At 51.0% G+C, this 10,589-nt stretch overlaps 1 gene segment (V, D, J or C); it reads right to left on the minus strand.

Moving 5' to 3' along the window:
• The window catches only part of LOC106731801 (T cell receptor alpha chain MC.7.G5-like), a 41,952-nt gene extending 41,297 nt beyond the window's left edge, over positions 1 to 655 (minus strand). The window contains exon 1 of the C gene segment in view: positions 1 to 655. This exon is cut by the window's left edge and continues 784 nt beyond it.
• Positions 656 to 10,589: the final 9,934 nt, after the last annotated feature.

The following is a 10,589-nucleotide window of genomic DNA, read 5'->3' on the forward strand; positions in this document are numbered from 1 at the left end:
TCTGAGGACAGGACAAGCAGCAATGGGCTTGAACTGCAGCAAGGGGGGTTGAGGTTGGACATTAGGAAAAAGTTCCTGCCTGTCAGGGGGTCAAACACTGGAATAAATTGCCCAGGGAGGTTGTGGAATCCCCATCTCTGGAGATATTGCAGAGCAGGTTGGATAAATGTCTATCCGGGCTGGTCTAGACAGAGCTTGGTCCTGCTGTGAGGGCGGGGGACTGGACTCGCTGACTCTCAGGGTCCCTCCGGTCCTGGTGCTCTGTGATTCTGATTCTCTCCTCGCTTGGGGGACTCGGCTGCAGGGCCTGGGGGGGCCGTACACTTAGAGCAAGGGCCGGGGAATCAAGATGCTTTGGTTGGTTCCCCTCGTCTGGAAAGCTGGGGGGGGGGGGGTATCCCAGGCCTGGGCCAGTGGAGTGGGCTCTCGCGGCTCTTCACGTAGCCTGCCCTGTTTCTGCTCTCTATTACACAGAGTTAGGTGACGGGGGTGATTTCTGGGCGATATAAAGGGCCGGCGCCCCATGCCCACGGGCCCAGATGGGAGCCTGTTCCCCCTTCCTGCCTTGTGCCCCTCCACCTGGGCATCAGAAAACGCTGCTAAAATAAACCACGAGTTCAAGCCACGCTTTGGAACCCACCCTGGCCGGCCGTGGCCTCCGGTAACCACTGAACACACTCACTTGGCCTCACCAGCACTCGCGTTCCTCTCCCGAAAGTCACCTTAGAGTTCCCATATACCCACTGCAGTTCGCCCCACGACAAAAACCCCGACTAGCACACAGCCCCTCTGCGCCCGGCGTCGGCCCATGGGGGCCAGTCTGACAGCAGAAGGACAGTTCTTGTAAATTGGCCCCATTTCTAGGGTTGTGCTCGTCTGCACCAGCTGAGAATTTGGCCAACTGAGTTGTGTAACATACAAGGAATTTCGGGAAGCGCCATCGATAAAATACAACATGGGTCAATTCCACGGCGGGTGCCCATCCACACAGCCCCCTGAAATAGATGACCCTAGGGCCATATTTCATGAAGCAATTAGCAGCGTAAGAATGCAGATTTATGCACCTACTGGAGTTTTAAAGAGAGTAGGCTCCTAATTCCCCTGCAATCATCGGGAGTTAAAAAAACGTCGTTCCAAAAAATCATGCCTGTTGGGGTCATTAAAAAGGTTTCGGTTTCCACCTTTTCATTTTATGGTTTTAGTATGAAAGAAAGTGAATATCAATGCCAAACGATTTCATTGTGAGAAATCACAGGGGAACCCTGGGCTGTTTCTTTTTTCTTTTTCGAAGCGAAGCTTCATTGACCCCAACTCACTGTCATGGAAACATTGTGGGGTTTTTCTAACTCACATTTTCTAATGAGGGGAAAAAAAACTGTTTCGACAAAAATTTTCCACCCATCCCTGCATCACGTCCCGTCCAGCAGGCGCAGTTCAGGTCGGACACTTACTTGGATCGACAAGCAACCTGGTTCCGCTTCCAAACACAGGCTTACTGACCCCACTTGTAGTCACACAGTGTTCTGTGCTGTGACAAAAATCTAGCTCCCCTGGAGGCCTGGGGCGTCTTTCAAAGAGATCGTTGGAATCAACGGGAGTCATGTGCCCAAACCCCTTAGTCATCCACGACAATCACAGCATAAATATTTTGACCCAGACCCTCAGCGGGTATAAACTGTTGCACCTTCATTGATTCAATAGAACGACACCACTTTCTTCATAGACGTACAAAAAATTAAAGGCGCCTAAGTCTCCTAGGTTGCTTGGAAAAGCCCAGCTTTAATTTCCTTCGGCTTCAGTTCCCCCATCTGTAAAATGGGCACAATGGGGCTTCCTCCCTCCCCCAATTTGTCTATTTACAGGGTGTGGTCTTTGCAGGGAGGACTTGTTTTGTTGTATTACTTTGTATAGTGCCCGATACAATGGTGCTGGGCTCACCAGCCTGCCAGGATTGTCCTGGAAAAGACTGATGTTTCATTAAAGATGGTAATCCTCACGTTTACCAGCTAATCCTCGCATGACCCCTCTCCTGTCACCCATTTCCAGACAAACAGAGGCCAGGGGCACCGTTCCTACCCATCCTGGCTAATAGCCATTGATGGACCTAACCTCCATGAATCTAGCTAGCTCTTTTTTGAACCCTGTTAAAGTCCTGGCCTTCACACCATCCTCTGGCAAGGAGTTCCACAGGTACCATGTGAAGAGACCTCCAGGAATGTGTTCAACCAAAAATGGTTCACTAACGTGGCCCCTGATTTGACCCGATCCTGTAGGCACTCGCCTCCTAAGAAGGGCTCCGATACTACAGCAACGGGGATCTGCACGCCCTTGGAAATCCAGTGCACACCCTCTCGTGCGCTGCACGCCCCTGGCAATCCAGTGCGCACCCTCTCGTGCACTGCACGCCCCTGGCAATCCAGTGCGCACCCTCTCGTGCGCTGCACGCCCCTGGCAATCCAGTGCACACCCTCTCGTGCGCTGCACGCCCCTGGCAATCCATAGAATCATAGAATCATAGAATCATAGGACTGGAAGGGACCTCGAGAGGTCATCGAGTCCAGCCCCCCGCCCTCAAGGCAGGATCAAGCTCCGTCTACACCATCCCTGACAGATGTCTATCTAACCTGTTCTTAAATATCTCCAGACAGGGAGATTCCACCACCTCCCTTGGCAATTTATTCCAATATTTGACCACCCTGACAGTTAGGAATTTTTTCCTAATGTCCAATCTAAACTTCCCCTGCTGCACTTTAAGCCCATTACTCCTTGTCCTGTCCTCAGAAACCAAGAGGAACAAATTTTCGCCTTCCTCCTTGTGACACCCTTTTAGATATTTGAAAACCGCTATCATGTCCCCCCTTAATCTTCTTTTTTCCAAACTAAACAAGCCCAGTTCATGAAGCCTGGCTTCATAGGTCATGTTCTCTAGACCTTTAATCATTCTTGTCGCTCTTCTCTGTACCCTTTCCAATTTCTCCACATCTTTCTTGAAATGTGGCGCCCAGAACTGGACACAGTACTCCAGCTGAGGCCTAACTAGTGCAGAATAGAGCGGCAGAATGACTTCACGAGTTTTGCTTACAACACACCTGTTGATACAACCTAGAATCATATTTGCTTTTTTTGCAACAGCATCACACTGTTGACTCATATTCAACTTGTGGTCCACTATGACCCCTAGATCCCTTTCCGCCATGCTCCTTCCTAGACAGTCGCTTCCCATCTTGTATGTATGGAACTGATTGTTCCTTCCTAAGTGGAGCACTTTGCATTTCTCTTTATTAAACCTCATCCTGTTTACCTCTGACCATTTCTCTAACTTGCTAAGGTCATTTTGAATTATGTCTCTATCCTCCAAAGAAGTCGCAACCCCACCCAGTTTGGTATCATCTGCAAACTTAATAAGAGTACTCTCTATCCCAATATCTACATCATTGATGAAGATATTGAATAGTACGGGTCCCAAAACAGACCCTTGAGGAACTCCACTTGTTATCCCTTTCCAGCAGGATTTAGAACCGTTAACAACAACTCTCTGACTACGGTTATCCAGCCAATTATGCACCCACCTTATCGTGGCCCTATCTAAGTTATATTTGCCTAGTTTATCAATAAGAATATCATGCGAGACCATATCAAATGCCTTACTAAAGTCTAGGTATATGACATCCACCGCTTCTCCCTTATCCACAAGGCTCGTTATCTTTTCAAAGAAAGATATCAGATTAGTTTGGCATGACTTGTTCTTCACAAACCCATGCTGGCTATTCCCTATCACTTTATTACTTTCCAAGTGTTTGCATACGATTTCCTTAATTACCTGCTCCATTATCTTCCCTGGGACAGACGTTAAACTGACCGGTCTATAATTTCCTGGGTTGTTCTTATTCCCCTTTTTATAGATGGGCACAATATTTGCCCTTTTCCAGTCTTCTGGAATCTCCCCTGTCTGCCATGATTTTTCAAAGATCATAGCTAAAGGCTCAGATACCTCCTCTATCAGCTCCTTGAGTATCCTGGGATGCATTTCATCAGGACCTGGTGACTTGCTGACATCTAACTTTCCTAAGTGATTTTTAACTTGTTCTTTGTATATCCTATCTTCTAAACTTACCCTCTCTCTGCTTGTATTCACTACGTTAGGCACACCTCCAGACTTCTCGGTGAAGACCGAAACAAAGAAGTCATTGAGCATCTCCGCCATTTCCAAGTTCCCTGTTACTGCTTCTCCCTCCTCGCTAAGCAGTGGGCCTACCCTCTCGTGCACTGCACGCCCCTGGCAATCCAGTGCGCACCCTCTCGTGCGCTGCACGCCCCTGGCAATCCAGTGCACACCCTCTCGTGCGCTGCACGCCCCTGGCAATCCAGTGCGCACCCTCTCGTGCACTGCACGCCCCTGGCAATCCAGTGCGCACCCTCTCGTGCGCTGCACGCCCCTGGCAATCCAGTGCGCACCCTCTCGTGCGCTGCACGCCCCTGGCAATCCAGTGCGCACCCTCTCGTGCGCTGCACGCCCCTGGCAATCCAGTGCGCACCCTCTCGTGCACTGCACGCCCCTGGCAATCCAGTGCGCACCCTCTCGTGCGCTGCACGCCCCTGGCAATCCAGTGCGCACCCTCTCGTGCGCTGCACGCCCCTGGCAATCCAGTGCGCACCCTCTCGTGCGCTGCACGCCCCTGGCAATCCAGTGCGCACCCTCTCGTGCGCTGCACGCCCCTGGCAATCCAGTGCGCACCCTCTCGTGCACTGCACGCCCCTGGCAATCCAGCCCCATTTCCCTGGGGGTGACAGGTTCTTCTTTCAAACAACAGCTCAGTGCTTCTCTCCTGCCCACCCCCAAGCCGGCCAGTCCACGGCCAAAGCAAAGGCACTTACTGGGTGTCACCGAGAGTTTTGTCCCCGTCCCAAAGACGAGCTTTGTGTTGCCTGCTCCATAACTCCCACCGCAACACGCACCCTTACAATAACCGGGCCCGTCCATCCGTCCATCCATCCATCCATCCATCCATCCATCCATCCATCCATCCATCCATCCATCCATCCATCCGTCCATCCTTCTGTCCATCCAGCTGTCCCCAGATAGATACACCCATCCATCCATCTGTCCCCAGATACACCCATCCATCCATCTGTCCATTCATCCCTCCATCCCTCCATCCATCCATCCTGCCCCCAATATTCCCATCATCCATCCCGCCCCAGATCCATCCATCCATCTGTCCATTGGTCCATCCATCCCTCCCACAATACACCCATCATCCATCCATCCAATGGATGTATTTAGCTAGATCTCTGTCCCCCCTCATTATCCAGCTGTACATCCATGCAAGGAGGTGAAGGCCAACAGAACAGTATCTGAGCCGCTCTGGACACCCCACGCCACGATCGGTATCTCACATCGGTAGATGCTCAACCGACCCCTCCTCACTTACTTGGCTTGATGGTGAGTTCTGTCCCCTGGCCAAAGATGAGCTTCCCCCCGAATCCTCCAGTGTTCCCACAGCAGCTCAGAGCTTTGCAAGAACCACCCAGTGAGGCGCGAGCTTGGACGGCTCCCCACCCCCCAGCCTTTGCCAGGGGATCTAGGAGTTCCCAAAGAGCGTTCGGAGCAGCCCCCCCACACCAAACACCCTTGAAAATCTGACGTTATCTCACAAGCCGTTGACTTTGCACGGGAGCTATTGGCACGTGCTTTCATTCCCAGCTGCTCGAGGGGGATGCTTAGTTTCCATCCGATTCCCAGCGAGATGGTCCTGGCTAGTGAAATCTGCCAGAGCTACACTGAAGAGGGCAGGGAACCAGGGGCGCAGACCCCCCTGGAATACACAGGGCGGGGTTTTAGAAATGAATGGGATTTGGCAACTCTGAACACTGCATTGGTCACACTGCAGCATGGAGCGATCTAAGGGATGCTGCTGTTCCTTTGGGGCCCTAATCCAAGTATCCCAATCACCAAACCGCCTCCACACCGGGCGCTTGATCACACACCCTGTTTCCATCCACCCAGCGCTGTCAGGGTTTTGGTATGTCTGAAAAAACCACCACGAGAGACCCTGATGGATCCCGTGTCTGGGCCCTCCACACTTACTGGGTTTTACCAGGAGCTGAGTTCCACTTCCGAAGGTCGGTTTGTAGGCGTTGCTATCACACAGTGCGCACCACCCTTACAAAAACTCCCCAGCCACCTCTCGCCCCCATCACGGCTTGATTCCCTCCCTCGCCACGCAGCCCTTCCGCGGGGGTCCCGTTGAAATGATGCATAACCCCCTGCGCAAACGTGCATTCACCCTCAAGGGCCGGCCTCCTTCCAGGGGGAATGATATTACACATGGGAAGGAGGCAGCTTAGAGGCCAACACAAATACGCTCGTTATCTGAGGAAATGGGTTTTGCCCACGAAAGCTCACGAGACTATTCCTGTATTTGTTAGTCCCCACGGTGCCAGGGGTCCACTTGTTGTTTGCAGGGTTACAGACCCACACGGCCACCCCGGGGGGCTTTTTACCATTACGAACGGTGTCTCCTTAAGAGGAGAGCTGGGTTGGAAGTCTTAAAAGAAAAGAACTATCCAGAATTGCAATGCAAAGCCCAGAGCCCCAAAAAACCTGAGAAATGTATCATCGAATCCCAGAGCACTAGGACCGGAAGGGACCTCGAGAGACCGGGATTTTCAAAGAGGCTGCTGGAATTGAGTGGGGCGCAGACACCCGAGCCCCCAGCGTCATCCCTGCAAAGCACAGCATGAATATTTCCACCCCGCCTGACCGCTCCTGCTAATTGTCACGGCTCCGTTTATTTCAACGGAACGTCACCGTTTTATCGATGGAGTTTAAAAATGAATGAAAGCCGGCCAAGTGGCAGAGGATAGGGGTGTGTTGGGGGAGTTAGTCCGGGAACTTCTGACGCCTCCAGCATGCAGGTCAGACTAGACCTGCAGAGGTTCCCAAATTTTTTGGCATCACGCCCCCCTTTTTGATTTTTGAAAAACTGTCATCTCCCCCCCCCCCTCAAAACAGCAGCAAAACTTGTTGAGTAAAAAAAAAAAAAAAAAAAGGAAAAAAGGAACTGAACAGGGCAGCAAAACTTGAAATTCCCACTGGAATTCCCACTGTCAAGCTGGGTGGTATCATGGGGCAGTGAGTTCCACAGGGTAATTATGAATAAGTATTTTAGCTCTTTTAAATGTCTTGCCTCTCCTGTTTCATTGAATGCCCTCTTGGTCTTGCCTTGTTAGATAGTTACAGATACTTACTGGGCTCCACTACAAGCTTCGTTCCATCTCCAAAGACGGGCTTGTTATAGTTAGTGCTCACAGTAATTACAACCTCAACAAAAACCTCCCTTAGCACCTCTGCACAGCGCTTGAGAGAGCGACGCAAACAAGGGAACCAGCCAAGGGGCACGCTCAGCACTGAACCGTCTTTTAAAAAACACACAAAGAGTCTGATCCTCTCATGCGGAGCCTAGATACTCAGCGAGGGTCAATCGGCACAATTTCATTCAACCCCATCAGCCGCCACAATTTCCAAACTGAGATCTGGCCTAAGATTTTAATTTTCCTAATTAGCTCTACAGACAAATGGTCTAATGTACAGTAAGAAAGGGAGGGAGGGAGGGAGGCAGGGAGGGGGATGTTTCTTTAGCCAGGTGTTCCTGTAATAATGCCGTTTGACCACAGGCGTAATGAAAGTGTTTAGGGAGATCGCCCATGGCCATGCAGTAGCTACTAGCGCATCCAAAGACCTTGACTAAACTTCACCTGCCCAGTCCCGATCCCCGGGGGTCCAGGGAGCCAATGCTTGGCCGTTATGAAGCCACGCGGCTGTTTGACTTCACTGGGCCTCCCGCAGGACCAGGGGCTGCTCGTCATGACCAAGCAGGGCAGCAAAATCTGAGGGCTGAGTTTTCCCGATAAAACATTCGCCACGTCCAGGCCTACCTGGGCTCACAGTTAATTTGGTGCCTCCGCCGAAGGTGAGTTTCCAGCCGGATCCAGAGGTCCCACAGTGACAAACCCCATAACAAAAACTCTAGGAAGAGTGTGGGAGGGGTGTATGGGGGAGGACTCCTAGAGTCTAAGGGCAGAAGGGACCAGCTGAATATCCAGCCTGAGCTACACAAAACATCAATGGGAATTGGGCGCCTAACTCCCTTGGGCTGTTCCAAACACCCCAGCTCCTTTTCACTGACTCCTTCTCCTGCTGAAACTCCTCCCACAAATGAAAGCAACAGATCAATGGAAGGGGAGGCAAGTGGAGAAGCCCACCAAGCAATCCTGCATAGGAAACCCCCCCCCCCCCCCCCACACCCGGTTCTTGCCTTCGGGCTGCTTACTCACTTGGGCGGACAATCAGTTTAGTGCCAGCTCCAAAAATCAGCCGGTCTGTTCCTCCGCCATAGGGCACAGTGATTCACCGCCCTGCAAAAACTCCCCTCCTGTGCTCAGGCCTCAGCTTGCGTTTTCCCCGGGCTTGGGAGCGGCGGGGGACCCAGATCGCGCGGGATTAGATCCGGAGCGCGTGTCCCCTGGCCTGTGGCCTGTTGGGTTGGGTCGTGTTCCATCGAGTCGGGCCAGGTGCCCCTCCCCCAGTGACTCCGGGGGGCCGTGGCTGCTCCGTATCAACTCAGCATTGCGCCCCTTTGGCTGTCCGGCCACCAGCTCCAATGGAGCCGAGCCCGGTTCACCCCAGCCCCAGAGACTCACAGGGACCCCCAGCCGGAGCCTTTCTGGACACAGCGCCAGAAGGGACCTACTGGGGGGAGCAGCAGTTTGGTTCCTTGTGTGAAAAGAAGCTTTTTTGCAGACTAAGAGTGCACACCGCCAGGAGCCCCCTTGGAAAGGGTCTTCGCTGAGTCACTGCCCGTCCCCCCCCAACCTGCTTTGCGCCTCCCTCCTGCCCCACGGCCAGCGGACCCTTAGCCAGCCACAAAGCAATTGTCCACCCTGCAACCTGACCATGGGAACTGGAAAGAGATCTTCAGGCATCTGTCCGTCCATCCATCCATTCCCATACACATCCATCCATCCATCCATCCATCCCCATACACATCCATCCATCCTTCCTTCCTCACACCCGCAGTCCATCCATCCATCCATCCATCCATCCATCCATCTTTCTCCACACACCCTGTCCATCCATCCATCCCCACACACCCCATCCAAACATCTGTCCATCTGTCCATCTATGCATCTGTCTATCCATCCAACAATGAACGGACACTCATATTTTAGTTTGGGATTTTCAATGCAATCTAAGACTTTGGTGCCCAACTTGTCTTGGAACCAATGGGATTCGGGTCCCTTAGACTTTGTTGTAAAGCCCGTCGAAAAATGTCTTTACCCAAAACTGAGTGACTTACTTGGCACTACTGTTAATTGCGTCCCACTCCCAAAAGTGAGCTTGGCATTGGTGTTACTCACAGCATCTAAGCCCTTAACAAATACTCACCCTCTCTTCCTCTCTGAAATGTAAGGTCTATTGGTTACCTAATGTGATCTAACTAGCTATCCGCCCATCCATCCTCAAACACCCCCCCATCTATCTGTCTATCTATCTACACACAGCTAGAGCTATGGAATAAGGACAACAACGACATTTTTAAACCCTCCAAAACCATTACCCTGGCCTTGAAGAAGGACATTAACTGGTAGGTGCACTACAAAGCCAATTTCCCCTCCTTTAACATCCGCATTTTCACATCAAAAGCTTTCAATGGGCCGCATGAAGCCCACTTCATCAGCCTCTTTAACATGAGTTCTACAATTGGCAGGCGGTACCTCTGCCATTATCTATATAGATCTTGGTTTCTGTTATTTCCACTCTAACATCTGATGAAGTGGGTTTTACCCACAGAAGCTCATGATGCTATAAATATATTTGTGTTAGTGTCTAAGGTGCTGCAGGACGACTCATGGGTTTAAAAGTGAATGACTAACGTAGCTGCCACCCTGAGACTTTTTTCCTGAGACCAGTTATTCTGCATAAAAGTTGCCTGAAATGATGTTGATTTTTTGAAAAATCTCATCCATTATGCATATAGAAGGAAACTTTCAAAGGCACTTAAGGGATTTAGGAGCATTCATTCCATTGCAAATCAATGACAGTTATGCACCTAAATCCCAGAGGCACTTAGAACAACCCCAGCAATAATCAATGACCAATCAATGTTATTACCTGCCTGCAGTAATAGGGGACTGAACTCAGTGTCCCAGGAGGCACCTTCCAGTCCTAAGTTCCTAACTCCCCTGTCATTTTTAAGAGGGATCCTGTCAAGATGGATAGTATCATGGGGCAGTGAGTTCCACAGGCTAAAAACACCTAAATATTTTAGCTCTTTTAAATGTCCTGCCTGTCCTGTTTTATTGAATGCCCTCTTGGTCTTGCCTTGTTACACGTGTTAGATACTTACTGGGCTCCACCACCAGCTTTGTTCCATTTCCAAAGATGAAGTTGTAATTGTTATTGCTCACAGTAATTAGAACCTCAACAAAAACCTCCCTGAGCACCTCTGCACAGCGCTTGAGAGAGCGACGCAAACAAGGGAACCAACCAAGGGGCATGCTCAGCAGTGAACCGTCTTTTAAAAAAC

Source organism: Pelodiscus sinensis, chromosome 30 (genome assembly GCF_049634645.1).
Source record: "Pelodiscus sinensis isolate JC-2024 chromosome 30, ASM4963464v1, whole genome shotgun sequence".
NCBI lineage: Eukaryota > Metazoa > Chordata > Testudines > Trionychidae > Pelodiscus > Pelodiscus sinensis.